Source organism: Anomaloglossus baeobatrachus, unplaced genomic scaffold (assembly GCF_048569485.1).
Source record: "Anomaloglossus baeobatrachus isolate aAnoBae1 unplaced genomic scaffold, aAnoBae1.hap1 Scaffold_4861, whole genome shotgun sequence".
NCBI lineage: Eukaryota > Metazoa > Chordata > Amphibia > Anura > Aromobatidae > Anomaloglossus > Anomaloglossus baeobatrachus.
In genome coordinates this window covers 1-27,150 of record NW_027444210.1, presented here as the reverse complement: position 1 = coordinate 27,150, position 27,150 = coordinate 1, and the positions used below count along the sequence as shown (strand labels likewise).

Below are 27,150 nucleotides of genomic sequence, written 5' to 3'. Positions count from 1 at the left end.
CAAGCCGCCAGTGTTCCGTCTCTTCATGTTGTGCACAGTTCAAACGGAAAATACATCAACAGGCAGACTACAGAAAAGCTTACTATCAAAGGTTAGAGGGGGGCTTTCTCAGAGGGCTTTTTACAGTTTTTCTATTCCCAATTAGCCGTTTAAGTGTACTTATTGAAAGTAGTAATTCTTTCATAGGCCGCCCTTTCTTAGTATTTGACGTTCCTTATATTGCGGTATGAGGCTTCGCAGTAGGTTGCAAACATTCATCACCCATGACTGTCCCCAATTGAGCTCAGAAGCTCAATGTCTATCATGACCTCTCTTTTAGAATGTCCAAGAGCAAGCAAACTATTCCTCCAGGAGAGGGCGCCAACAGACTACTAAAGAGATCATCATTACTCAAAGAAAACCCCAAAAACCAATGCATGATAGGAATAAACAGGTAACTTTCTTTGGAGTGGAAGCGGAGAGATCGCACCAGATGCCAATTCTAGATGTTATCACACCTGTGGTCACTGCAGCAGCAGGTGAATCCACTTTGTCCAAAAGGGATCTATTCCATTCAATTGCAAATGATCTAGATAAGACAGAGAACTGCAGCACGGGGACATAGCCGAGTTGGTCAGGTTGAGTGGTGATGAGTTTGCTATTTGGATGAATAAAGAAAGTCAAAAGTGTGAAAGATAAAAAACAAAAGGAGGAAGTGTGAAAAGTGAATGGGCCAAATTGAGGTGCATATGAAGACGTATGCTTTCTTCCAATTCATTAAATCGGGCTAATATGAATCAGGTGAATTGAGTTCTGCTTTTGGAAACTGGGTTAAGAAGGGGTGCACCGTTCCTGGAGGTACTGCAATACCAGGTCAATGCGTGGAGTGGACAGAGCAAGCTCTTTTTCCATCTCCCTGTTCTAAAAATCCATTTAATATATGGTCCCCAGATAGGGGACGTATCAGATATTAAACTGATAAGAACAGATACTACACTTGATCTTAGCCAAAAGGCCGAGAAGCGATAACCAGAATTGGTTTGGGCCTCGAGTGGCACCCTGGCCTATGCCGGACACATCTTAGGGAGAGAGAGCGAGAGGGAGACAAACCCACGCCTACACAAGACATTTTGTCACCCAAGCCAACCCTTGAAAAGGCTGCTTTGCAGAGCCAAAACAAGAAGAATGGTGCGTTTTGCAGCCGCCGCCCACTGCAATGAATCTGAATAACTCCTCCTTTAGGGCGCAAGCAACTCCCCTCCCCCTTGCAGTCTTTCCAATTCACGATACAAAAAGACGGACAGGACAGGTTGCCTGACTTTCCGTCACTGCCACCCTTTGCCATCCTTACCCGTAGAAAGCCCTTTCATCATCCCCAAACCCTAATCTTTTCCCTTTCCTTCCCAGCCCCCAAACCCTGCCCTCTGTACCTTTCTCACCACCCGCTTCCCTTCTCCTGTCATCCCCCTACCACCCGGGAAAAAAAGAGATTGCCCCCTCCTTCCACTAGCCCACCCTCCCACCCAAAGAACAACTTCTTCTGCGCAGCTTGTTTTCTAGGCAGCAGCGCTATTGTGATGTCATCGGGGGGCATTGTGACAAGCCGCCAGTGTTCCGTCTCTTCATGTTGTGCACAGTTCAAACGGAAAATACATCAACAGGCAGACTACAGAAAAGCTTACTATCAAAGGTTAGAGGGGGGCTTTCTCAGAGGGCTTTTTACAGTTTTTCTATTCCCAATTAGCCGTTTAAGTGTACTTATTGAAAGTAGTAATTCTTTCATAGGCCGCCCTTTCTTAGTATTTGACGTTCCTTATATTGCGGTATGAGGCTTCGCAGTAGGTTGCAAACATTCATCACCCATGACTGTCCCCAATTGAGCTCAGAAGCTCAATGTCTATCATGACCTCTCTTTTAGAATGTCCAAGAGCAAGCAAACTATTCCTCCAGGAGAGGGCGCCAACAGACTACTAAAGAGATCATCATTACTCAAAGAAAACCCCAAAAACCAATGCATGATAGGAATAAACAGGTAACTTTCTTTGGAGTGGAAGCGGAGAGATCGCACCAGATGCCAATTCTAGATGTTATCACACCTGTGGTCACTGCAGCAGCAGGTGAATCCACTTTGTCCAAAAGGGATCTATTCCATTCAATTGCAAATGATCTAGATAAGACAGAGAACTGCAGCACGGGGACATAGCCGAGTTGGTCAGGTTGAGTGGTGATGAGTTTGCTATTTGGATGAATAAAGAAAGTCAAAAGTGTGAAAGATAAAAAACAAAAGGAGGAAGTGTGAAAAGTGAATGGGCCAAATTGAGGTGCATATGAAGACGTATGCTTTCTTCCAATTCATTAAATCGGGCTAATATGAATCAGGTGAATTGAGTTCTGCTTTTGGAAACTGGGTTAAGAAGGGGTGCACCGTTCCTGGAGGTACTGCAATACCAGGTCAATGCGTGGAGTGGACAGAGCAAGCTCTTTTTCCATCTCCCTGTTCTAAAAATCCATTTAATATATGGTCCCCAGATAGGGGACGTATCAGATATTAAACTGATAAGAACAGATACTACACTTGATCTTAGCCAAAAGGCCGAGAAGCGATAACCAGAATTGGTTTGGGCCTCGAGTGGCACCCTGGCCTATGCCGGACACATCTTAGGGAGAGAGAGCGAGAGGGAGACAAACCCACGCCTACACAAGACATTTTGTCACCCAAGCCAACCCTTGAAAAGGCTGCTTTGCAGAGCCAAAACAAGAAGAATGGTGCGTTTTGCAGCCGCCGCCCACTGCAATGAATCTGAATAACTCCTCCTTTAGGGCGCAAGCAACTCCCCTCCCCCTTGCAGTCTTTCCAATTCACGATACAAAAAGACGGACAGGACAGGTTGCCTGACTTTCCGTCACTGCCACCCTTTGCCATCCTTACCCGTAGAAAGCCCTTTCATCATCCCCAAACCCTAATCTTTTCCCTTTCCTTCCCAGCCCCCAAACCCTGCCCTCTGTACCTTTCTCACCACCCGCTTCCCTTCTCCTGTCATCCCCCTACCACCCGGGAAAAAAAGAGATTGCCCCCTCCTTCCACTAGCCCACCCTCCCACCCAAAGAACAACTTCTTCTGCGCAGCTTGTTTTCTAGGCAGCAGCGCTATTGTGATGTCATCGGGGGGCATTGTGACAAGCCGCCAGTGTTCCGTCTCTTCATGTTGTGCACAGTTCAAACGGAAAATACATCAACAGGCAGACTACAGAAAAGCTTACTATCAAAGGTTAGAGGGGGGCTTTCTCAGAGGGCTTTTTACAGTTTTTCTATTCCCAATTAGCCGTTTAAGTGTACTTATTGAAAGTAGTAATTCTTTCATAGGCCGCCCTTTCTTAGTATTTGACGTTCCTTATATTGCGGTATGAGGCTTCGCAGTAGGTTGCAAACATTCATCACCCATGACTGTCCCCAATTGAGCTCAGAAGCTCAATGTCTATCATGACCTCTCTTTTAGAATGTCCAAGAGCAAGCAAACTATTCCTCCAGGAGAGGGCGCCAACAGACTACTAAAGAGATCATCATTACTCAAAGAAAACCCCAAAAACCAATGCATGATAGGAATAAACAGGTAACTTTCTTTGGAGTGGAAGCGGAGAGATCGCACCAGATGCCAATTCTAGATGTTATCACACCTGTGGTCACTGCAGCAGCAGGTGAATCCACTTTGTCCAAAAGGGATCTATTCCATTCAATTGCAAATGATCTAGATAAGACAGAGAACTGCAGCACGGGGACATAGCCGAGTTGGTCAGGTTGAGTGGTGATGAGTTTGCTATTTGGATGAATAAAGAAAGTCAAAAGTGTGAAAGATAAAAAACAAAAGGAGGAAGTGTGAAAAGTGAATGGGCCAAATTGAGGTGCATATGAAGACGTATGCTTTCTTCCAATTCATTAAATCGGGCTAATATGAATCAGGTGAATTGAGTTCTGCTTTTGGAAACTGGGTTAAGAAGGGGTGCACCGTTCCTGGAGGTACTGCAATACCAGGTCAATGCGTGGAGTGGACAGAGCAAGCTCTTTTTCCATCTCCCTGTTCTAAAAATCCATTTAATATATGGTCCCCAGATAGGGGACGTATCAGATATTAAACTGATAAGAACAGATACTACACTTGATCTTAGCCAAAAGGCCGAGAAGCGATAACCAGAATTGGTTTGGGCCTCGAGTGGCACCCTGGCCTATGCCGGACACATCTTAGGGAGAGAGAGCGAGAGGGAGACAAACCCACGCCTACACAAGACATTTTGTCACCCAAGCCAACCCTTGAAAAGGCTGCTTTGCAGAGCCAAAACAAGAAGAATGGTGCGTTTTGCAGCCGCCGCCCACTGCAATGAATCTGAATAACTCCTCCTTTAGGGCGCAAGCAACTCCCCTCCCCCTTGCAGTCTTTCCAATTCACGATACAAAAAGACGGACAGGACAGGTTGCCTGACTTTCCGTCACTGCCACCCTTTGCCATCCTTACCCGTAGAAAGCCCTTTCATCATCCCCAAACCCTAATCTTTTCCCTTTCCTTCCCAGCCCCCAAACCCTGCCCTCTGTACCTTTCTCACCACCCGCTTCCCTTCTCCTGTCATCCCCCTACCACCCGGGAAAAAAAGAGATTGCCCCCTCCTTCCACTAGCCCACCCTCCCACCCAAAGAACAACTTCTTCTGCGCAGCTTGTTTTCTAGGCAGCAGCGCTATTGTGATGTCATCGGGGGGCATTGTGACAAGCCGCCAGTGTTCCGTCTCTTCATGTTGTGCACAGTTCAAACGGAAAATACATCAACAGGCAGACTACAGAAAAGCTTACTATCAAAGGTTAGAGGGGGGCTTTCTCAGAGGGCTTTTTACAGTTTTTCTATTCCCAATTAGCCGTTTAAGTGTACTTATTGAAAGTAGTAATTCTTTCATAGGCCGCCCTTTCTTAGTATTTGACGTTCCTTATATTGCGGTATGAGGCTTCGCAGTAGGTTGCAAACATTCATCACCCATGACTGTCCCCAATTGAGCTCAGAAGCTCAATGTCTATCATGACCTCTCTTTTAGAATGTCCAAGAGCAAGCAAACTATTCCTCCAGGAGAGGGCGCCAACAGACTACTAAAGAGATCATCATTACTCAAAGAAAACCCCAAAAACCAATGCATGATAGGAATAAACAGGTAACTTTCTTTGGAGTGGAAGCGGAGAGATCGCACCAGATGCCAATTCTAGATGTTATCACACCTGTGGTCACTGCAGCAGCAGGTGAATCCACTTTGTCCAAAAGGGATCTATTCCATTCAATTGCAAATGATCTAGATAAGACAGAGAACTGCAGCACGGGGACATAGCCGAGTTGGTCAGGTTGAGTGGTGATGAGTTTGCTATTTGGATGAATAAAGAAAGTCAAAAGTGTGAAAGATAAAAAACAAAAGGAGGAAGTGTGAAAAGTGAATGGGCCAAATTGAGGTGCATATGAAGACGTATGCTTTCTTCCAATTCATTAAATCGGGCTAATATGAATCAGGTGAATTGAGTTCTGCTTTTGGAAACTGGGTTAAGAAGGGGTGCACCGTTCCTGGAGGTACTGCAATACCAGGTCAATGCGTGGAGTGGACAGAGCAAGCTCTTTTTCCATCTCCCTGTTCTAAAAATCCATTTAATATATGGTCCCCAGATAGGGGACGTATCAGATATTAAACTGATAAGAACAGATACTACACTTGATCTTAGCCAAAAGGCCGAGAAGCGATAACCAGAATTGGTTTGGGCCTCGAGTGGCACCCTGGCCTATGCCGGACACATCTTAGGGAGAGAGAGCGAGAGGGAGACAAACCCACGCCTACACAAGACATTTTGTCACCCAAGCCAACCCTTGAAAAGGCTGCTTTGCAGAGCCAAAACAAGAAGAATGGTGCGTTTTGCAGCCGCCGCCCACTGCAATGAATCTGAATAACTCCTCCTTTAGGGCGCAAGCAACTCCCCTCCCCCTTGCAGTCTTTCCAATTCACGATACAAAAAGACGGACAGGACAGGTTGCCTGACTTTCCGTCACTGCCACCCTTTGCCATCCTTACCCGTAGAAAGCCCTTTCATCATCCCCAAACCCTAATCTTTTCCCTTTCCTTCCCAGCCCCCAAACCCTGCCCTCTGTACCTTTCTCACCACCCGCTTCCCTTCTCCTGTCATCCCCCTACCACCCGGGAAAAAAAGAGATTGCCCCCTCCTTCCACTAGCCCACCCTCCCACCCAAAGAACAACTTCTTCTGCGCAGCTTGTTTTCTAGGCAGCAGCGCTATTGTGATGTCATCGGGGGGCATTGTGACAAGCCGCCAGTGTTCCGTCTCTTCATGTTGTGCACAGTTCAAACGGAAAATACATCAACAGGCAGACTACAGAAAAGCTTACTATCAAAGGTTAGAGGGGGGCTTTCTCAGAGGGCTTTTTAGAGTTTTTCTATTCCCAATTAGCCGTTTAAGTGTACTTATTGAAAGTAGTAATTCTTTCATAGGCCGCCCTTTCTTAGTATTTGACGTTCCTTATATTGCGGTATGAGGCTTCGCAGTAGGTTGCAAACATTCATCACCCATGACTGTCCCCAATTGAGCTCAGAAGCTCAATGTCTATCATGACCTCTCTTTTAGAATGTCCAAGAGCAAGCAAACTATTCCTCCAGGAGAGGGCGCCAACAGACTACTAAAGAGATCATCATTACTCAAAGAAAACCCCAAAAACCAATGCATGATAGGAATAAACAGGTAACTTTCTTTGGAGTGGAAGCGGAGAGATCGCACCAGATGCCAATTCTAGATGTTATCACACCTGTGGTCACTGCAGCAGCAGGTGAATCCACTTTGTCCAAAAGGGATCTATTCCATTCAATTGCAAATGATCTAGATAAGACAGAGAACTGCAGCACGGGGACATAGCCGAGTTGGTCAGGTTGAGTGGTGATGAGTTTGCTATTTGGATGAATAAAGAAAGTCAAAAGTGTGAAAGATAAAAAACAAAAGGAGGAAGTGTGAAAAGTGAATGGGCCAAATTGAGGTGCATATGAAGACGTATGCTTTCTTCCAATTCATTAAATCGGGCTAATATGAATCAGGTGAATTGAGTTCTGCTTTTGGAAACTGGGTTAAGAAGGGGTGCACCGTTCCTGGAGGTACTGCAATACCAGGTCAATGCGTGGAGTGGACAGAGCAAGCTCTTTTTCCATCTCCCTGTTCTAAAAATCCATTTAATATATGGTCCCCAGATAGGGGACGTATCAGATATTAAACTGATAAGAACAGATACTACACTTGATCTTAGCCAAAAGGCCGAGAAGCGATAACCAGAATTGGTTTGGGCCTCGAGTGGCACCCTGGCCTATGCCGGACACATCTTAGGGAGAGAGAGCGAGAGGGAGACAAACCCACGCCTACACAAGACATTTTGTCACCCAAGCCAACCCTTGAAAAGGCTGCTTTGCAGAGCCAAAACAAGAAGAATGGTGCGTTTTGCAGCCGCCGCCCACTGCAATGAATCTGAATAACTCCTCCTTTAGGGCGCAAGCAACTCCCCTCCCCCTTGCAGTCTTTCCAATTCACGATACAAAAAGACGGACAGGACAGGTTGCCTGACTTTCCGTCACTGCCACCCTTTGCCATCCTTACCCGTAGAAAGCCCTTTCATCATCCCCAAACCCTAATCTTTTCCCTTTCCTTCCCAGCCCCCAAACCCTGCCCTCTGTACCTTTCTCACCACCCGCTTCCCTTCTCCTGTCATCCCCCTACCACCCGGGAAAAAAAGAGATTGCCCCCTCCTTCCACTAGCCCACCCTCCCACCCAAAGAACAACTTCTTCTGCGCAGCTTGTTTTCTAGGCAGCAGCGCTATTGTGATGTCATCGGGGGGCATTGTGACAAGCCGCCAGTGTTCCGTCTCTTCATGTTGTGCACAGTTCAAACGGAAAATACATCAACAGGCAGACTACAGAAAAGCTTACTATCAAAGGTTAGAGGGGGGCTTTCTCAGAGGGCTTTTTACAGTTTTTCTATTCCCAATTAGCCGTTTAAGTGTACTTATTGAAAGTAGTAATTCTTTCATAGGCCGCCCTTTCTTAGTATTTGACGTTCCTTATATTGCGGTATGAGGCTTCGCAGTAGGTTGCAAACATTCATCACCCATGACTGTCCCCAATTGAGCTCAGAAGCTCAATGTCTATCATGACCTCTCTTTTAGAATGTCCAAGAGCAAGCAAACTATTCCTCCAGGAGAGGGCGCCAACAGACTACTAAAGAGATCATCATTACTCAAAGAAAACCCCAAAAACCAATGCATGATAGGAATAAACAGGTAACTTTCTTTGGAGTGGAAGCGGAGAGATCGCACCAGATGCCAATTCTAGATGTTATCACACCTGTGGTCACTGCAGCAGCAGGTGAATCCACTTTGTCCAAAAGGGATCTATTCCATTCAATTGCAAATGATCTAGATAAGACAGAGAACTGCAGCACGGGGACATAGCCGAGTTGGTCAGGTTGAGTGGTGATGAGTTTGCTATTTGGATGAATAAAGAAAGTCAAAAGTGTGAAAGATAAAAAACAAAAGGAGGAAGTGTGAAAAGTGAATGGGCCAAATTGAGGTGCATATGAAGACGTATGCTTTCTTCCAATTCATTAAATCGGGCTAATATGAATCAGGTGAATTGAGTTCTGCTTTTGGAAACTGGGTTAAGAAGGGGTGCACCGTTCCTGGAGGTACTGCAATACCAGGTCAATGCGTGGAGTGGACAGAGCAAGCTCTTTTTCCATCTCCCTGTTCTAAAAATCCATTTAATATATGGTCCCCAGATAGGGGACGTATCAGATATTAAACTGATAAGAACAGATACTACACTTGATCTTAGCCAAAAGGCCGAGAAGCGATAACCAGAATTGGTTTGGGCCTCGAGTGGCACCCTGGCCTATGCCGGACACATCTTAGGGAGAGAGAGCGAGAGGGAGACAAACCCACGCCTACACAAGACATTTTGTCACCCAAGCCAACCCTTGAAAAGGCTGCTTTGCAGAGCCAAAACAAGAAGAATGGTGCGTTTTGCAGCCGCCGCCCACTGCAATGAATCTGAATAACTCCTCCTTTAGGGCGCAAGCAACTCCCCTCCCCCTTGCAGTCTTTCCAATTCACGATACAAAAAGACGGACAGGACAGGTTGCCTGACTTTCCGTCACTGCCACCCTTTGCCATCCTTACCCGTAGAAAGCCCTTTCATCATCCCCAAACCCTAATCTTTTCCCTTTCCTTCCCAGCCCCCAAACCCTGCCCTCTGTACCTTTCTCACCACCCGCTTCCCTTCTCCTGTCATCCCCCTACCACCCGGGAAAAAAAGAGATTGCCCCCTCCTTCCACTAGCCCACCCTCCCACCCAAAGAACAACTTCTTCTGCGCAGCTTGTTTTCTAGGCAGCAGCGCTATTGTGATGTCATCGGGGGGCATTGTGACAAGCCGCCAGTGTTCCGTCTCTTCATGTTGTGCACAGTTCAAACGGAAAATACATCAACAGGCAGACTACAGAAAAGCTTACTATCAAAGGTTAGAGGGGGGCTTTCTCAGAGGGCTTTTTACAGTTTTTCTATTCCCAATTAGCCGTTTAAGTGTACTTATTGAAAGTAGTAATTCTTTCATAGGCCGCCCTTTCTTAGTATTTGACGTTCCTTATATTGCGGTATGAGGCTTCGCAGTAGGTTGCAAACATTCATCACCCATGACTGTCCCCAATTGAGCTCAGAAGCTCAATGTCTATCATGACCTCTCTTTTAGAATGTCCAAGAGCAAGCAAACTATTCCTCCAGGAGAGGGCGCCAACAGACTACTAAAGAGATCATCATTACTCAAAGAAAACCCCAAAAACCAATGCATGATAGGAATAAACAGGTAACTTTCTTTGGAGTGGAAGCGGAGAGATCGCACCAGATGCCAATTCTAGATGTTATCACACCTGTGGTCACTGCAGCAGCAGGTGAATCCACTTTGTCCAAAAGGGATCTATTCCATTCAATTGCAAATGATCTAGATAAGACAGAGAACTGCAGCACGGGGACATAGCCGAGTTGGTCAGGTTGAGTGGTGATGAGTTTGCTATTTGGATGAATAAAGAAAGTCAAAAGTGTGAAAGATAAAAAACAAAAGGAGGAAGTGTGAAAAGTGAATGGGCCAAATTGAGGTGCATATGAAGACGTATGCTTTCTTCCAATTCATTAAATCGGGCTAATATGAATCAGGTGAATTGAGTTCTGCTTTTGGAAACTGGGTTAAGAAGGGGTGCACCGTTCCTGGAGGTACTGCAATACCAGGTCAATGCGTGGAGTGGACAGAGCAAGCTCTTTTTCCATCTCCCTGTTCTAAAAATCCATTTAATATATGGTCCCCAGATAGGGGACGTATCAGATATTAAACTGATAAGAACAGATACTACACTTGATCTTAGCCAAAAGGCCGAGAAGCGATAACCAGAATTGGTTTGGGCCTCGAGTGGCACCCTGGCCTATGCCGGACACATCTTAGGGAGAGAGAGCGAGAGGGAGACAAACCCACGCCTACACAAGACATTTTGTCACCCAAGCCAACCCTTGAAAAGGCTGCTTTGCAGAGCCAAAACAAGAAGAATGGTGCGTTTTGCAGCCGCCGCCCACTGCAATGAATCTGAATAACTCCTCCTTTAGGGCGCAAGCAACTCCCCTCCCCCTTGCAGTCTTTCCAATTCACGATACAAAAAGACGGACAGGACAGGTTGCCTGACTTTCCGTCACTGCCACCCTTTGCCATCCTTACCCGTAGAAAGCCCTTTCATCATCCCCAAACCCTAATCTTTTCCCTTTCCTTCCCAGCCCCCAAACCCTGCCCTCTGTACCTTTCTCACCACCCGCTTCCCTTCTCCTGTCATCCCCCTACCACCCGGGAAAAAAAGAGATTGCCCCCTCCTTCCACTAGCCCACCCTCCCACCCAAAGAACAACTTCTTCTGCGCAGCTTGTTTTCTAGGCAGCAGCGCTATTGTGATGTCATCGGGGGGCATTGTGACAAGCCGCCAGTGTTCCGTCTCTTCATGTTGTGCACAGTTCAAACGGAAAATACATCAACAGGCAGACTACAGAAAAGCTTACTATCAAAGGTTAGAGGGGGGCTTTCTCAGAGGGCTTTTTACAGTTTTTCTATTCCCAATTAGCCGTTTAAGTGTACTTATTGAAAGTAGTAATTCTTTCATAGGCCGCCCTTTCTTAGTATTTGACGTTCCTTATATTGCGGTATGAGGCTTCGCAGTAGGTTGCAAACATTCATCACCCATGACTGTCCCCAATTGAGCTCAGAAGCTCAATGTCTATCATGACCTCTCTTTTAGAATGTCCAAGAGCAAGCAAACTATTCCTCCAGGAGAGGGCGCCAACAGACTACTAAAGAGATCATCATTACTCAAAGAAAACCCCAAAAACCAATGCATGATAGGAATAAACAGGTAACTTTCTTTGGAGTGGAAGCGGAGAGATCGCACCAGATGCCAATTCTAGATGTTATCACACCTGTGGTCACTGCAGCAGCAGGTGAATCCACTTTGTCCAAAAGGGATCTATTCCATTCAATTGCAAATGATCTAGATAAGACAGAGAACTGCAGCACGGGGACATAGCCGAGTTGGTCAGGTTGAGTGGTGATGAGTTTGCTATTTGGATGAATAAAGAAAGTCAAAAGTGTGAAAGATAAAAAACAAAAGGAGGAAGTGTGAAAAGTGAATGGGCCAAATTGAGGTGCATATGAAGACGTATGCTTTCTTCCAATTCATTAAATCGGGCTAATATGAATCAGGTGAATTGAGTTCTGCTTTTGGAAACTGGGTTAAGAAGGGGTGCACCGTTCCTGGAGGTACTGCAATACCAGGTCAATGCGTGGAGTGGACAGAGCAAGCTCTTTTTCCATCTCCCTGTTCTAAAAATCCATTTAATATATGGTCCCCAGATAGGGGACGTATCAGATATTAAACTGATAAGAACAGATACTACACTTGATCTTAGCCAAAAGGCCGAGAAGCGATAACCAGAATTGGTTTGGGCCTCGAGTGGCACCCTGGCCTATGCCGGACACATCTTAGGGAGAGAGAGCGAGAGGGAGACAAACCCACGCCTACACAAGACATTTTGTCACCCAAGCCAACCCTTGAAAAGGCTGCTTTGCAGAGCCAAAACAAGAAGAATGGTGCGTTTTGCAGCCGCCGCCCACTGCAATGAATCTGAATAACTCCTCCTTTAGGGCGCAAGCAACTCCCCTCCCCCTTGCAGTCTTTCCAATTCACGATACAAAAAGACGGACAGGACAGGTTGCCTGACTTTCCGTCACTGCCACCCTTTGCCATCCTTACCCGTAGAAAGCCCTTTCATCATCCCCAAACCCTAATCTTTTCCCTTTCCTTCCCAGCCCCCAAACCCTGCCCTCTGTACCTTTCTCACCACCCGCTTCCCTTCTCCTGTCATCCCCCTACCACCCGGGAAAAAAAGAGATTGCCCCCTCCTTCCACTAGCCCACCCTCCCACCCAAAGAACAACTTCTTCTGCGCAGCTTGTTTTCTAGGCAGCAGCGCTATTGTGATGTCATCGGGGGGCATTGTGACAAGCCGCCAGTGTTCCGTCTCTTCATGTTGTGCACAGTTCAAACGGAAAATACATCAACAGGCAGACTACAGAAAAGCTTACTATCAAAGGTTAGAGGGGGGCTTTCTCAGAGGGCTTTTTACAGTTTTTCTATTCCCAATTAGCCGTTTAAGTGTACTTATTGAAAGTAGTAATTCTTTCATAGGCCGCCCTTTCTTAGTATTTGACGTTCCTTATATTGCGGTATGAGGCTTCGCAGTAGGTTGCAAACATTCATCACCCATGACTGTCCCCAATTGAGCTCAGAAGCTCAATGTCTATCATGACCTCTCTTTTAGAATGTCCAAGAGCAAGCAAACTATTCCTCTAGGAGAGGGCGCCAACAGACTACTAAAGAGATCATCATTACTCAAAGAAAACCCCAAAAACCAATGCATGATAGGAATAAACAGGTAACTTTCTTTGGAGTGGAAGCGGAGAGATCGCACCAGATGCCAATTCTAGATGTTATCACACCTGTGGTCACTGCAGCAGCAGGTGAATCCACTTTGTCCAAAAGGGATCTATTCCATTCAATTGCAAATGATCTAGATAAGACAGAGAACTGCAGCACGGGGACATAGCCGAGTTGGTCAGGTTGAGTGGTGATGAGTTTGCTATTTGGATGAATAAAGAAAGTCAAAAGTGTGAAAGATAAAAAACAAAAGGAGGAAGTGTGAAAAGTGAATGGGCCAAATTGAGGTGCATATGAAGACGTATGCTTTCTTCCAATTCATTAAATCGGGCTAATATGAATCAGGTGAATTGAGTTCTGCTTTTGGAAACTGGGTTAAGAAGGGGTGCACCGTTCCTGGAGGTACTGCAATACCAGGTCAATGCGTGGAGTGGACAGAGCAAGCTCTTTTTCCATCTCCCTGTTCTAAAAATCCATTTAATATATGGTCCCCAGATAGGGGACGTATCAGATATTAAACTGATAAGAACAGATTTTTGATTTAATGAAGCTTTCCAAAGCACCGCAAAAAATGCATGACCGAAGTCACACCAAAAACAGTGCAAAGGCTAGGATTCGTGTGGACCCTTCCGTGAGGAGAGGGTCCCCAAAAATCAACCCCGTCCCTCCGAGCCAGAAGGCCACAGCAAGGGTCAGGGATCTTCGGTGCTCCCCCAAGCCGAAGCCTGGTTGAGCCTTGTCGTTGCTCCCAGCGTCCACCCAGGCATCTTACCCAAGTGGAGTAGAGAGCTACTAGTTGTTGGTTTCGCAGCCGAAACTGCCCGGACCGTCAACCGGTGTTAGTTTCTCAGCCCAAGGCTAACCGGACCTCCAACCGGGTGTTGGTTTCTCAGCCGAAGCTGACCCGGACCTCCAACCGGGTGTTGGTTTCTCAGCCGAAGCTGACCCGGACCTCCAACCGGGTGTTGGTTTCTCAGCCGAAGCTGACCCGGACCTCAAACCGGGTGTTGGTTTCTCAGCCGAAGCTGACCCGGACCTCCAACCGGGTGTTGGTTTCTCAGCCCAAAGCTGAACGGACCTCCGACCATGATTATAAAAATTTCCCTTCCTAGCCAGAAGGCCGGGATAGAGCAATATGCTCAGAAAGTATGAAAGGGCAAGGTACGGTGTGCTACAGAGCCCAAGGCTCGCCGGGGTCCCAAGCCAGCAAGCTCAGACTCACTCCAGGGTCGTCAGTCCTGGGGCACATTGCACCATAGCCCCCACACTTACTCAGTCTAATAGCCTCGATCCTGGTAGGGCCATGTTTTCCTCTAGATGAATATACTATACATCCAGAGTACTAGCAAGCGCAACCTTCCAGTGTGCATTGCATCTGCCGAGCCTCACAGATACTACACTTGATCTTAGCCAAAAGGCCGAGAAGCGATAACCAGAATTGGTTTGGGCCTCGAGTGGCACCCTGGCCTATGCCGGACACATCTTAGGGAGAGAGAGCGAGAGGGAGACAAACCCACGCCTACACAAGACATTTTGTCACCCAAGCCAACCCTTGAAAAGGCTGCTTTGCAGAGCCAAAACAAGAAGAATGGTGCGTTTTGCAGCCGCCGCCCACTGCAATGAATCTGAATAACTCCTCCTTTAGGGCGCAAGCAACTCCCCTCCCCCTTGCAGTCTTTCCAATTCACGATACAAAAAGACGGACAGGACAGGTTGCCTGACTTTCCGTCACTGCCACCCTTTGCCATCCTTACCCGTAGAAAGCCCTTTCATCATCCCCAAACCCTAATCTTTTCCCTTTCCTTCCCAGCCCCCAAACCCTGCCCTCTGTACCTTTCTCACCACCCGCTTCCCTTCTCCTGTCATCCCCCTACCACCCGGGAAAAAAAGAGATTGCCCCCTCCTTCCACTAGCCCACCCTCCCACCCAAAGAACAACTTCTTCTGCGCAGCTTGTTTTCTAGGCAGCAGCGCTATTGTGATGTCATCGGGGGGCATTGTGACAAGCCGCCAGTGTTCCGTCTCTTCATGTTGTGCACAGTTCAAACGGAAAATACATCAACAGGCAGACTACAGAAAAGCTTACTATCAAAGGTTAGAGGGGGGCTTTCTCAGAGGGCTTTTTACAGTTTTTCTATTCCCAATTAGCCGTTTAAGTGTACTTATTGAAAGTAGTAATTCTTTCATAGGCCGCCCTTTCTTAGTATTTGACGTTCCTTATATTGCGGTATGAGGCTTCGCAGTAGGTTGCAAACATTCATCACCCATGACTGTCCCCAATTGAGCTCAGAAGCTCAATGTCTATCATGACCTCTCTTTTAGAATGTCCAAGAGCAAGCAAACTATTCCTCCAGGAGAGGGCGCCAACAGACTACTAAAGAGATCATCATTACTCAAAGAAAACCCCAAAAACCAATGCATGATAGGAATAAACAGGTAACTTTCTTTGGAGTGGAAGCGGAGAGATCGCACCAGATGCCAATTCTAGATGTTATCACACCTGTGGTCACTGCAGCAGCAGGTGAATCCACTTTGTCCAAAAGGGATCTATTCCATTCAATTGCAAATGATCTAGATAAGACAGAGAACTGCAGCACGGGGACATAGCCGAGTTGGTCAGGTTGAGTGGTGATGAGTTTGCTATTTGGATGAATAAAGAAAGTCAAAAGTGTGAAAGATAAAAAACAAAAGGAGGAAGTGTGAAAAGTGAATGGGCCAAATTGAGGTGCATATGAAGACGTATGCTTTCTTCCAATTCATTAAATCGGGCTAATATGAATCAGGTGAATTGAGTTCTGCTTTTGGAAACTGGGTTAAGAAGGGGTGCACCGTTCCTGGAGGTACTGCAATACCAGGTCAATGCGTGGAGTGGACAGAGCAAGCTCTTTTTCCATCTCCCTGTTCTAAAAATCCATTTAATATATGGTCCCCAGATAGGGGACGTATCAGATATTAAACTGATAAGAACAGATACTACACTTGATCTTAGCCAAAAGGCCGAGAAGCGATAACCAGAATTGGTTTGGGCCTCGAGTGGCACCCTGGCCTATGCCGGACACATCTTAGGGAGAGAGAGCGAGAGGGAGACAAACCCACGCCTACACAAGACATTTTGTCACCCAAGCCAACCCTTGAAAAGGCTGCTTTGCAGAGCCAAAACAAGAAGAATGGTGCGTTTTGCAGCCGCCGCCCACTGCAATGAATCTGAATAACTCCTCCTTTAGGGCGCAAGCAACTCCCCTCCCCCTTGCAGTCTTTCCAATTCACGATACAAAAAGACGGACAGGACAGGTTGCCTGACTTTCCGTCACTGCCACCCTTTGCCATCCTTACCCGTAGAAAGCCCTTTCATCATCCCCAAACCCTAATCTTTTCCCTTTCCTTCCCAGCCCCCAAACCCTGCCCTCTGTACCTTTCTCACCACCCGCTTCCCTTCTCCTGTCATCCCCCTACCACCCGGGAAAAAAAGAGATTGCCCCCTCCTTCCACTAGCCCACCCTCCCACCCAAAGAACAACTTCTTCTGCGCAGCTTGTTTTCTAGGCAGCAGCGCTATTGTGATGTCATCGGGGGGCATTGTGACAAGCCGCCAGTGTTCCGTCTCTTCATGTTGTGCACAGTTCAAACGGAAAATACATCAACAGGCAGACTACAGAAAAGCTTACTATCAAAGGTTAGAGGGGGGCTTTCTCAGAGGGCTTTTTACAGTTTTTCTATTCCCAATTAGCCGTTTAAGTGTACTTATTGAAAGTAGTAATTCTTTCATAGGCCGCCCTTTCTTAGTATTTGACGTTCCTTATATTGCGGTATGAGGCTTCGCAGTAGGTTGCAAACATTCATCACCCATGACTGTCCCCAATTGAGCTCAGAAGCTCAATGTCTATCATGACCTCTCTTTTAGAATGTCCAAGAGCAAGCAAACTATTCCTCCAGGAGAGGGCGCCAACAGACTACTAAAGAGATCATCATTACTCAAAGAAAACCCCAAAAACCAATGCATGATAGGAATAAACAGGTAACTTTCTTTGGAGTGGAAGCGGAGAGATCGCACCAGATGCCAATTCTAGATGTTATCACACCTGTGGTCACTGCAGCAGCAGGTGAATCCACTTTGTCCAAAAGGGATCTATTCCATTCAATTGCAAATGATCTAGATAAGACAGAGAACTGCAGCACGGGGACATAGCCGAGTTGGTCAGGTTGAGTGGTGATGAGTTTGCTATTTGGATGAATAAAGAAAGTCAAAAGTGTGAAAGATAAAAAACAAAAGGAGGAAGTGTGAAAAGTGAATGGGCCAAATTGAGGTGCATATGAAGACGTATGCTTTCTTCCAATTCATTAAATCGGGCTAATATGAATCAGGTGAATTGAGTTCTGCTTTTGGAAACTGGGTTAAGAAGGGGTGCACCGTTCCTGGAGGTACTGCAATACCAGGTCAATGCGTGGAGTGGACAGAGCAAGCTCTTTTTCCATCTCCCTGTTCTAAAAATCCATTTAATATATGGTCCCCAGATAGGGGACGTATCAGATATTAAACTGATAAGAACAGATACTACACTTGATCTTAGCCAAAAGGCCGAGAAGCGATAACCAGAATTGGTTTGGGCCTCGAGTGGCACCCTGGCCTATGCCGGACACATCTTAGGGAGAGAGAGCGAGAGGGAGACAAACCCACGCCTACACAAGACATTTTGTCACCCAAGCCAACCCTTGAAAAGGCTGCTTTGCAGAGCCAAAACAAGAAGAATGGTGCGTTTTGCAGCCGCCGCCCACTGCAATGAATCTGAATAACTCCTCCTTTAGGGCGCAAGCAACTCCCCTCCCCCTTGCAGTCTTTCCAATTCACGATACAAAAAGACGGACAGGACAGGTTGCCTGACTTTCCGTCACTGCCACCCTTTGCCATCCTTACCCGTAGAAAGCCCTTTCATCATCCCCAAACCCTAATCTTTTCCCTTTCCTTCCCAGCCCCCAAACCCTGCCCTCTGTACCTTTCTCACCACCCGCTTCCCTTCTCCTGTCATCCCCCTACCACCCGGGAAAAAAAGAGATTGCCCCCTCCTTCCACTAGCCCACCCTCCCACCCAAAGAACAACTTCTTCTGCGCAGCTTGTTTTCTAGGCAGCAGCGCTATTGTGATGTCATCGGGGGGCATTGTGACAAGCCGCCAGTGTTCCGTCTCTTCATGTTGTGCACAGTTCAAACGGAAAATACATCAACAGGCAGACTACAGAAAAGCTTACTATCAAAGGTTAGAGGGGGGCTTTCTCAGAGGGCTTTTTACAGTTTTTCTATTCCCAATTAGCCGTTTAAGTGTACTTATTGAAAGTAGTAATTCTTTCATAGGCCGCCCTTTCTTAGTATTTGACGTTCCTTATATTGCGGTATGAGGCTTCGCAGTAGGTTGCAAACATTCATCACCCATGACTGTCCCCAATTGAGCTCAGAAGCTCAATGTCTATCATGACCTCTCTTTTAGAATGTCCAAGAGCAAGCAAACTATTCCTCCAGGAGAGGGCGCCAACAGACTACTAAAGAGATCATCATTACTCAAAGAAAACCCCAAAAACCAATGCATGATAGGAATAAACAGGTAACTTTCTTTGGAGTGGAAGCGGAGAGATCGCACCAGATGCCAATTCTAGATGTTATCACACCTGTGGTCACTGCAGCAGCAGGTGAATCCACTTTGTCCAAAAGGGATCTATTCCATTCAATTGCAAATGATCTAGATAAGACAGAGAACTGCAGCACGGGGACATAGCCGAGTTGGTCAGGTTGAGTGGTGATGAGTTTGCTATTTGGATGAATAAAGAAAGTCAAAAGTGTGAAAGATAAAAAACAAAAGGAGGAAGTGTGAAAAGTGAATGGGCCAAATTGAGGTGCATATGAAGACGTATGCTTTCTTCCAATTCATTAAATCGGGCTAATATGAATCAGGTGAATTGAGTTCTGCTTTTGGAAACTGGGTTAAGAAGGGGTGCACCGTTCCTGGAGGTACTGCAATACCAGGTCAATGCGTGGAGTGGACAGAGCAAGCTCTTTTTCCATCTCCCTGTTCTAAAAATCCATTTAATATATGGTCCCCAGATAGGGGACGTATCAGATATTAAACTGATAAGAACAGATTTTTGATTTAATGAAGCTTTCCAAAGCACCACAAAAAATGCATGACCGAAGTCACACCAAAAACAGTGCAAAGGCTAGGATTCGTGTGGACCCCACCGTGAGGAGAGGGTCCCCAAAAATCAACCCCGTCCCTCCGAGCCAGAAGGCCACAGCAAGGGTCAGGGATCTTCGGTGCTCCCCCAAGCCGAAGCCTGGTTGAGCCTTGTCGTTGCTCCCAGCGTCCACCCAGGCATCTTACCCAAGTGGAGTAGAGAGCTACTAGTTGTTGGTTTCGCAGCCGAAACTGCCCGGACCGTCAACCGGTGTTGGTTTCTCAGCCCAAGGCTAACCGGACCTCCAACCGGGTGTTGGTTTCTCAGCCGAAGCTGACCCAGACCTCCAACCGGGTGTTGGTTTCTCAGCCGAAGCTGACCCGGACCTCCAACCGGGTGTTAGTTTCTCAGCCCAAAGCTGACCAGACCTCCGACCGGGATTATAAAAATTTCCCTTCCTAGCCAGAAGGCCGGGATAGGGTAATATGCTCAAAAAGTATGAAAAGGCAAGGTACGGTGTGCTACAGAGCCCAAGGCTTGCCGGGGTCCCAAGCCAGCAAGCTCAGACTCACTCCAGGGTCGTCAGTCCTGGGGCATGTTGTACCATAGCCCCCCACCCTTACTCAGTCTAATAGCCTCGATCCTGGTAGGGCCATGTTTTCCTCTAGATGAATATACTATCCACCCAGAGTACTAGCAAGCGCAACCTTCCAGTGTGCATTGTATCATTGTACTAAGGTGGCCTGGAGCTTAAACCACCTCTTCGAACAACACTACACTTGATCTTAGCCAAAAGGCCGAGAAGCGATAACCAGAATTGGTTTGGGCCTCGAGTGGCACCCTGGCCTATGCCGGACACATCTTAGGGAGAGAGAGCGAGAGGGAGACAAACCCACGCCTACACAAGACATTTTGTCACCCAAGCCAACCCTTGAAAAGGCTGCTTTGCAGAGCCAAAACAAGAAGAATGGTGCGTTTTGCAGCCGCCGCCCACTGCAATGAATCTGAATAACTCCTCCTTTAGGGCGCAAGCAACTCCCCTCCCCCTTGCAGTCTTTCCAATTCACGATACAAAAAGACGGACAGGACAGGTTGCCTGACTTTCCGTCACTGCCACCCTTTGCCATCCTTACCCGTAGAAAGCCCTTTCATCATCCCCAAACCCTAATCTTTTCCCTTTCCTTCCCAGCCCCCAAACCCTGCCCTCTGTACCTTTCTCACCACCCGCTTCCCTTCTCCTGTCATCCCCCTACCACCCGGGAAAAAAAGAGATTGCCCCCTCCTTCCACTAGCCCACCCTCCCACCCAAAGAACAACTTCTTCTGCGCAGCTTGTTTTCTAGGCAGCAGCGCTATTGTGATGTCATCGGGGGGCATTGTGACAAGCCGCCAGTGTTCCGTCTCTTCATGTTGTGCACAGTTCAAACGGAAAATACATCAACAGGCAGACTACAGAAAAGCTTACTATCAAAGGTTAGAGGGGGGCTTTCTCAGAGGGCTTTTTACAGTTTTTCTATTCCCAATTAGCCGTTTAAGTGTACTTATTGAAAGTAGTAATTCTTTCATAGGCCGCCCTTTCTTAGTATTTGACGTTCCTTATATTGCGGTATGAGGCTTCGCAGTAGGTTGCAAACATTCATCACCCATGACTGTCCCCAATTGAGCTCAGAAGCTCAATGTCTATCATGACCTCTCTTTTAGAATGTCCAAGAGCAAGCAAACTATTCCTCCAGGAGAGGGCGCCAACAGACTACTAAAGAGATCATCATTACTCAAAGAAAACCCCAAAAACCAATGCATGATAGGAATAAACAGGTAACTTTCTTTGGAGTGGAAGCGGAGAGATCGCACCAGATGCCAATTCTAGATGTTATCACACCTGTGGTCACTGCAGCAGCAGGTGAATCCACTTTGTCCAAAAGGGATCTATTCCATTCAATTGCAAATGATCTAGATAAGACAGAGAACTGCAGCACGGGGACATAGCCGAGTTGGTCAGGTTGAGTGGTGATGAGTTTGCTATTTGGATGAATAAAGAAAGTCAAAAGTGTGAAAGATAAAAAACAAAAGGAGGAAGTGTGAAAAGTGAATGGGCCAAATTGAGGTGCATATGAAGACGTATGCTTTCTTCCAATTCATTAAATCGGGCTAATATGAATCAGGTGAATTGAGTTCTGCTTTTGGAAACTGGGTTAAGAAGGGGTGCACCGTTCCTGGAGGTACTGCAATACCAGGTCAATGCGTGGAGTGGACAGAGCAAGCTCTTTTTCCATCTCCCTGTTCTAAAAATCCATTTAATATATGGTCCCCAGATAGGGGACGTATCAGATATTAAACTGATAAGAACAGATACTACACTTGATCTTAGCCAAAAGGCCGAGAAGCGATAACCAGAATTGGTTTGGGCCTCGAGTGGCACCCTGGCCTATGCCGGACACATCTTAGGGAGAGAGAGCGAGAGGGAGACAAACCCACGCCTACACAAGACATTTTGTCACCCAAGCCAACCCTTGAAAAGGCTGCTTTGCAGAGCCAAAACAAGAAGAATGGTGCGTTTTGCAGCCGCCGCCCACTGCAATGAATCTGAATAACTCCTCCTTTAGGGCGCAAGCAACTCCCCTCCCCCTTGCAGTCTTTCCAATTCACGATACAAAAAGACGGACAGGACAGGTTGCCTGACTTTCCGTCACTGCCACCCTTTGCCATCCTTACCCGTAGAAAGCCCTTTCATCATCCCCAAACCCTAATCTTTTCCCTTTCCTTCCCAGCCCCCAAACCCTGCCCTCTGTACCTTTCTCACCACCCGCTTCCCTTCTCCTGTCATCCCCCTACCACCCGGGAAAAAAAGAGATTGCCCCCTCCTTCCACTAGCCCACCCTCCCACCCAAAGAACAACTTCTTCTGCGCAGCTTGTTTTCTAGGCAGCAGCGCTATTGTGATGTCATCGGGGGGCATTGTGACAAGCCGCCAGTGTTCCGTCTCTTCATGTTGTGCACAGTTCAAACGGAAAATACATCAACAGGCAGACTACAGAAAAGCTTACTATCAAAGGTTAGAGGGGGGCTTTCTCAGAGGGCTTTTTACAGTTTTTCTATTCCCAATTAGCCGTTTAAGTGTACTTATTGAAAGTAGTAATTCTTTCATAGGCCGCCCTTTCTTAGTATTTGACGTTCCTTATATTGCGGTATGAGGCTTCGCAGTAGGTTGCAAACATTCATCACCCATGACTGTCCCCAATTGAGCTCAGAAGCTCAATGTCTATCATGACCTCTCTTTTAGAATGTCCAAGAGCAAGCAAACTATTCCTCCAGGAGAGGGCGCCAACAGACTACTAAAGAGATCATCATTACTCAAAGAAAACCCCAAAAACCAATGCATGATAGGAATAAACAGGTAACTTTCTTTGGAGTGGAAGCGGAGAGATCGCACCAGATGCCAATTCTAGATGTTATCACACCTGTGGTCACTGCAGCAGCAGGTGAATCCACTTTGTCCAAAAGGGATCTATTCCATTCAATTGCAAATGATCTAGATAAGACAGAGAACTGCAGCACGGGGACATAGCCGAGTTGGTCAGGTTGAGTGGTGATGAGTTTGCTATTTGGATGAATAAAGAAAGTCAAAAGTGTGAAAGATAAAAAACAAAAGGAGGAAGTGTGAAAAGTGAATGGGCCAAATTGAGGTGCATATGAAGACGTATGCTTTCTTCCAATTCATTAAATCGGGCTAATATGAATCAGGTGAATTGAGTTCTGCTTTTGGAAACTGGGTTAAGAAGGGGTGCACCGTTCCTGGAGGTACTGCAATACCAGGTCAATGCGTGGAGTGGACAGAGCAAGCTCTTTTTCCATCTCCCTGTTCTAAAAATCCATTTAATATATGGTCCCCAGATAGGGGACGTATCAGATATTAAACTGATAAGAACAGATACTACACTTGATCTTAGCCAAAAGGCCGAGAAGCGATAACCAGAATTGGTTTGGGCCTCGAGTGGCACCCTGGCCTATGCCGGACACATCTTAGGGAGAGAGAGCGAGAGGGAGACAAACCCACGCCTACACAAGACATTTTGTCACCCAAGCCAACCCTTGAAAAGGCTGCTTTGCAGAGCCAAAACAAGAAGAATGGTGCGTTTTGCAGCCGCCGCCCACTGCAATGAATCTGAATAACTCCTCCTTTAGGGCGCAAGCAACTCCCCTCCCCCTTGCAGTCTTTCCAATTCACGATACAAAAAGACGGACAGGACAGGTTGCCTGACTTTCCGTCACTGCCACCCTTTGCCATCCTTACCCGTAGAAAGCCCTTTCATCATCCCCAAACCCTAATCTTTTCCCTTTCCTTCCCAGCCCCCAAACCCTGCCCTCTGTACCTTTCTCACCACCCGCTTCCCTTCTCCTGTCATCCCCCTACCACCCGGGAAAAAAAGAGATTGCCCCCTCCTTCCACTAGCCCACCCTCCCACCCAAAGAACAACTTCTTCTGCGCAGCTTGTTTTCTAGGCAGCAGCGCTATTGTGATGTCATCGGGGGGCATTGTGACAAGCCGCCAGTGTTCCGTCTCTTCATGTTGTGCACAGTTCAAACGGAAAATACATCAACAGGCAGACTACAGAAAAGCTTACTATCAAAGGTTAGAGGGGGGCTTTCTCAGAGGGCTTTTTACAGTTTTTCTATTCCCAATTAGCCGTTTAAGTGTACTTATTGAAAGTAGTAATTCTTTCATAGGCCGCCCTTTCTTAGTATTTGACGTTCCTTATATTGCGGTATGAGGCTTCGCAGTAGGTTGCAAACATTCATCACCCATGACTGTCCCCAATTGAGCTCAGAAGCTCAATGTCTATCATGACCTCTCTTTTAGAATGTCCAAGAGCAAGCAAACTATTCCTCCAGGAGAGGGCGCCAACAGACTACTAAAGAGATCATCATTACTCAAAGAAAACCCCAAAAACCAATGCATGATAGGAATAAACAGGTAACTTTCTTTGGAGTGGAAGCGGAGAGATCGCACCAGATGCCAATTCTAGATGTTATCACACCTGTGGTCACTGCAGCAGCAGGTGAATCCACTTTGTCCAAAAGGGATCTATTCCATTCAATTGCAAATGATCTAGATAAGACAGAGAACTGCAGCACGGGGACATAGCCGAGTTGGTCAGGTTGAGTGGTGATGAGTTTGCTATTTGGATGAATAAAGAAAGTCAAAAGTGTGAAAGATAAAAAACAAAAGGAGGAAGTGTGAAAAGTGAATGGGCCAAATTGAGGTGCATATGAAGACGTATGCTTTCTTCCAATTCATTAAATCGGGCTAATATGAATCAGGTGAATTGAGTTCTGCTTTTGGAAACTGGGTTAAGAAGGGGTGCACCGTTCCTGGAGGTACTGCAATACCAGGTCAATGCGTGGAGTGGACAGAGCAAGCTCTTTTTCCATCTCCCTGTTCTAAAAATCCATTTAATATATGGTCCCCAGATAGGGGACGTATCAGATATTAAACTGATAAGAACAGATACTACACTTGATCTTAGCCAAAAGGCCGAGAAGCGATAACCAGAATTGGTTTGGGCCTCGAGTGGCACCCTGGCCTATGCCGGACACATCTTAGGGAGAGAGAGCGAGAGGGAGACAAACCCACGCCTACACAAGACATTTTGTCACCCAAGCCAACCCTTGAAAAGGCTGCTTTGCAGAGCCAAAACAAGAAGAATGGTGCGTTTTGCAGCCGCCGCCCACTGCAATGAATCTGAATAACTCCTCCTTTAGGGCGCAAGCAACTCCCCTCCCCCTTGCAGTCTTTCCAATTCACGATACAAAAAGACGGACAGGACAGGTTGCCTGACTTTCCGTCACTGCCACCCTTTGCCATCCTTACCCGTAGAAAGCCCTTTCATCATCCCCAAACCCTAATCTTTTCCCTTTCCTTCCCAGCCCCCAAACCCTGCCCTCTGTACCTTTCTCACCACCCGCTTCCCTTCTCCTGTCATCCCCCTACCACCCGGGAAAAAAAGAGATTGCCCCCTCCTTCCACTAGCCCACCCTCCCACCCAAAGAACAACTTCTTCTGCGCAGCTTGTTTTCTAGGCAGCAGCGCTATTGTGATGTCATCGGGGGGCATTGTGACAAGCCGCCAGTGTTCCGTCTCTTCATGTTGTGCACAGTTCAAACGGAAAATACATCAACAGGCAGACTACAGAAAAGCTTACTATCAAAGGTTAGAGGGGGGCTTTCTCAGAGGGCTTTTTACAGTTTTTCTATTCCCAATTAGCCGTTTAAGTGTACTTATTGAAAGTAGTAATTCTTTCATAGGCCGCCCTTTCTTAGTATTTGACGTTCCTTATATTGCGGTATGAGGCTTCGCAGTAGGTTGCAAACATTCATCACCCATGACTGTCCCCAATTGAGCTCAGAAGCTCAATGTCTATCATGACCTCTCTTTTAGAATGTCCAAGAGCAAGCAAACTATTCCTCCAGGAGAGGGCGCCAACAGACTACTAAAGAGATCATCATTACTCAAAGAAAACCCCAAAAACCAATGCATGATAGGAATAAACAGGTAACTTTCTTTGGAGTGGAAGCGGAGAGATCGCACCAGATGCCAATTCTAGATGTTATCACACCTGTGGTCACTGCAGCAGCAGGTGAATCCACTTTGTCCAAAAGGGATCTATTCCATTCAATTGCAAATGATCTAGATAAGACAGAGAACTGCAGCACGGGGACATAGCCGAGTTGGTCAGGTTGAGTGGTGATGAGTTTGCTATTTGGATGAATAAAGAAAGTCAAAAGTGTGAAAGATAAAAAACAAAAGGAGGAAGTGTGAAAAGTGAATGGGCCAAATTGAGGTGCATATGAAGACGTATGCTTTCTTCCAATTCATTAAATCGGGCTAATATGAATCAGGTGAATTGAGTTCTGCTTTTGGAAACTGGGTTAAGAAGGGGTGCACCGTTCCTGGAGGTACTGCAATACCAGGTCAATGCGTGGAGTGGACAGAGCAAGCTCTTTTTCCATCTCCCTGTTCTAAAAATCCATTTAATATATGGTCCCCAGATAGGGGACGTATCAGATATTAAACTGATAAGAACAGATACTACACTTGATCTTAGCCAAAAGGCCGAGAAGCGATAACCAGAATTGGTTTGGGCCTCGAGTGGCACCCTGGCCTATGCCGGACACATCTTAGGGAGAGAGAGCGAGAGGGAGACAAACCCACGCCTACACAAGACATTTTGTCACCCAAGCCAACCCTTGAAAAGGCTGCTTTGCAGAGCCAAAACAAGAAGAATGGTGCGTTTTGCAGCCGCCGCCCACTGCAATGAATCTGAATAACTCCTCCTTTAGGGCGCAAGCAACTCCCCTCCCCCTTGCAGTCTTTCCAATTCACGATACAAAAAGACGGACAGGACAGGTTGCCTGACTTTCCGTCACTGCCACCCTTTGCCATCCTTACCCGTAGAAAGCCCTTTCATCATCCCCAAACCCTAATCTTTTCCCTTTCCTTCCCAGCCCCCAAACCCTGCCCTCTGTACCTTTCTCACCACCCGCTTCCCTTCTCCTGTCATCCCCCTACCACCCGGGAAAAAAAGAGATTGCCCCCTCCTTCCACTAGCCCACCCTCCCACCCAAAGAACAACTTCTTCTGCGCAGCTTGTTTTCTAGGCAGCAGCGCTATTGTGATGTCATCGGGGGGCATTGTGACAAGCCGCCAGTGTTCCGTCTCTTCATGTTGTGCACAGTTCAAACGGAAAATACATCAACAGGCAGACTACAGAAAAGCTTACTATCAAAGGTTAGAGGGGGGCTTTCTCAGAGGGCTTTTTACAGTTTTTCTATTCCCAATTAGCCGTTTAAGTGTACTTATTGAAAGTAGTAATTCTTTCATAGGCCGCCCTTTCTTAGTATTTGACGTTCCTTATATTGCGGTATGAGGCTTCGCA

General features: G+C 46.8%; 16 non-coding genes and 1 pseudogene across 16 annotated transcripts; all 17 read right to left on the bottom strand.

Moving 5' to 3' along the window:
* Positions 1-815: 815 nt before the first annotated feature.
* Positions 816-1,006, bottom strand: LOC142281845 (U2 spliceosomal RNA). The gene has a single exon (XR_012743860.1). It is a non-coding gene; the product is annotated as a U2 spliceosomal RNA (small nuclear RNA).
* A 1,387-nt stretch (positions 1,007-2,393) lies between these two features.
* On the bottom strand, positions 2,394-2,584 carry LOC142281844 (U2 spliceosomal RNA). The gene has a single exon (XR_012743859.1). It is a non-coding gene; the product is annotated as a U2 spliceosomal RNA (small nuclear RNA).
* A 1,387-nt stretch (positions 2,585-3,971) lies between these two features.
* On the bottom strand, positions 3,972-4,162 carry LOC142281843 (U2 spliceosomal RNA). The gene has a single exon (XR_012743858.1). It is a non-coding gene; the product is annotated as a U2 spliceosomal RNA (small nuclear RNA).
* A 1,387-nt stretch (positions 4,163-5,549) lies between these two features.
* LOC142281842 (U2 spliceosomal RNA) lies at positions 5,550-5,740 on the bottom strand. Its single transcript, XR_012743857.1, has one exon. It is a non-coding gene; the product is annotated as a U2 spliceosomal RNA (small nuclear RNA).
* A 1,387-nt stretch (positions 5,741-7,127) lies between these two features.
* On the bottom strand, positions 7,128-7,318 carry LOC142281841 (U2 spliceosomal RNA). The gene has a single exon (XR_012743856.1). It is a non-coding gene; the product is annotated as a U2 spliceosomal RNA (small nuclear RNA).
* A 1,387-nt stretch (positions 7,319-8,705) lies between these two features.
* On the bottom strand, positions 8,706-8,896 carry LOC142281840 (U2 spliceosomal RNA). Its single transcript, XR_012743855.1, has one exon. It is a non-coding gene; the product is annotated as a U2 spliceosomal RNA (small nuclear RNA).
* Positions 8,897-10,283: 1,387 nt separating this feature from the next.
* LOC142281839 (U2 spliceosomal RNA) lies at positions 10,284-10,474 on the bottom strand. Its single transcript, XR_012743854.1, has one exon. It is a non-coding gene; the product is annotated as a U2 spliceosomal RNA (small nuclear RNA).
* Positions 10,475-11,861: 1,387 nt separating this feature from the next.
* On the bottom strand, positions 11,862-12,052 carry LOC142281838 (U2 spliceosomal RNA). Its single transcript, XR_012743853.1, has one exon. It is a non-coding gene; the product is annotated as a U2 spliceosomal RNA (small nuclear RNA).
* Positions 12,053-13,439: 1,387 nt separating this feature from the next.
* Positions 13,440-13,632, bottom strand: LOC142281849 (U2 spliceosomal RNA). The gene has a single exon (XR_012743863.1). It is a non-coding gene; the product is annotated as a U2 spliceosomal RNA (small nuclear RNA).
* A 730-nt stretch (positions 13,633-14,362) lies between these two features.
* On the bottom strand, positions 14,363-14,489 carry LOC142281850 (U2 spliceosomal RNA; annotated as a pseudogene).
* Positions 14,490-15,876: 1,387 nt separating this feature from the next.
* Positions 15,877-16,067, bottom strand: LOC142281837 (U2 spliceosomal RNA). The gene has a single exon (XR_012743852.1). It is a non-coding gene; the product is annotated as a U2 spliceosomal RNA (small nuclear RNA).
* Positions 16,068-17,454: 1,387 nt separating this feature from the next.
* On the bottom strand, positions 17,455-17,645 carry LOC142281853 (U2 spliceosomal RNA). The gene has a single exon (XR_012743866.1). It is a non-coding gene; the product is annotated as a U2 spliceosomal RNA (small nuclear RNA).
* Positions 17,646-19,032: 1,387 nt separating this feature from the next.
* Positions 19,033-19,225, bottom strand: LOC142281846 (U2 spliceosomal RNA). Its single transcript, XR_012743861.1, has one exon. It is a non-coding gene; the product is annotated as a U2 spliceosomal RNA (small nuclear RNA).
* A 2,189-nt stretch (positions 19,226-21,414) lies between these two features.
* Positions 21,415-21,605, bottom strand: LOC142281852 (U2 spliceosomal RNA). The gene has a single exon (XR_012743865.1). It is a non-coding gene; the product is annotated as a U2 spliceosomal RNA (small nuclear RNA).
* A 1,387-nt stretch (positions 21,606-22,992) lies between these two features.
* Positions 22,993-23,183, bottom strand: LOC142281851 (U2 spliceosomal RNA). Its single transcript, XR_012743864.1, has one exon. It is a non-coding gene; the product is annotated as a U2 spliceosomal RNA (small nuclear RNA).
* A 1,387-nt stretch (positions 23,184-24,570) lies between these two features.
* On the bottom strand, positions 24,571-24,761 carry LOC142281847 (U2 spliceosomal RNA). Its single transcript, XR_012743862.1, has one exon. It is a non-coding gene; the product is annotated as a U2 spliceosomal RNA (small nuclear RNA).
* A 1,387-nt stretch (positions 24,762-26,148) lies between these two features.
* Positions 26,149-26,339, bottom strand: LOC142281836 (U2 spliceosomal RNA). The gene has a single exon (XR_012743851.1). It is a non-coding gene; the product is annotated as a U2 spliceosomal RNA (small nuclear RNA).
* Between the last annotated feature and the right edge of the window lie 811 nt (positions 26,340-27,150).